Source organism: Lupinus angustifolius, chromosome LG14 (genome assembly GCF_001865875.1).
Source record: "Lupinus angustifolius cultivar Tanjil chromosome LG14, LupAngTanjil_v1.0, whole genome shotgun sequence".
NCBI lineage: Eukaryota > Viridiplantae > Streptophyta > Magnoliopsida > Fabales > Fabaceae > Lupinus > Lupinus angustifolius.
In genome coordinates, this window is record NC_032022.1 from 581,236 (window position 1) to 582,322 (window position 1,087).

Below are 1,087 nucleotides of genomic sequence, written 5' to 3' on the forward strand. Positions count from 1 at the left end.
ACTCCTCATCCTATCCTCATCGTTCTCCTCATCCAATCCCCATCCTCATCCTCATTCCACTCCTCATCCTAACCCCATCCTCATCCTCATTCTCATTCTCGTCCTCTTTCAGATACTCCTCCTATCCTCATCCTCCTTCTCATCCTCTCCGCGTCCTCATTCTTGTCCTCATCCTCTTCCTCATCCTATCGTCCTCCTCATTCCCGTCCTCATCCTCCTCGTCACCCTACCCTCATCCTCATCCTTATCTTATCCTCGTCCTCATCCTCATCCTCTTTCTCATCCTCATCCTCCTCCTCTTCCATATTCTCATCCTCAGCCTATCCTGATCCTCATCCTTCCTCATTCTAATTCTCATTCTCATCCTCATCCTTTCCTCTTCCTCATCCTCCTCTTCATCCTATCCTCCTTCTTATCGTCCTCCTATCCTCATCCTCATTCTCGTCCTCATCCTATCCTCATGTTCGTCCTCATCCTATCCTCATGTTCGTCCTCATCCTATCCTCATGTTCGTCCTCATCCTATCCTCATGTTCGTCCTCATCCTATCCTCATGTTCGTCCTCATCCTATCCTCATGTTCGTCCTCATCCTATCCTCATGTTCGTCCTCATCCTATCCTCATGTTCGTCCTCATCCTATCCTCATGTTCGTCCTCATCCTATCCTCATGTTCGTCCTCATCCTATCCTCATGTTCGTCCTCATCCTATCCTCATGTTCGTCCTCATCCTATCCTCATCCTCGTCCTCATCCTCATCCTCATTCTACACCTCATCTTATCCCCATCCTAATCCTCATCCTATCCTCATGTTCGTCCTCATCCTATCCTCCTCCTTATCCTCATCTTCTTCCTCATATCATACTCATCCTCTTCCTCATCCTCATCCTCATTCATGTCCTCTTCCTATCCTCATCCTTTTCCTCATCCTCATTCTACTCCTCATCCTAACCTCATCCTCATCCTCATTCTCGTCCTCATCCTATCCTCATCCTCGTCCTAATCCACATCCTATCCTCATCCTCATTCTCGTCCTAATCCTGTCCTCATCCTCATCCTAACCTCATCCTCTTCCTCATCCTCATCCTCT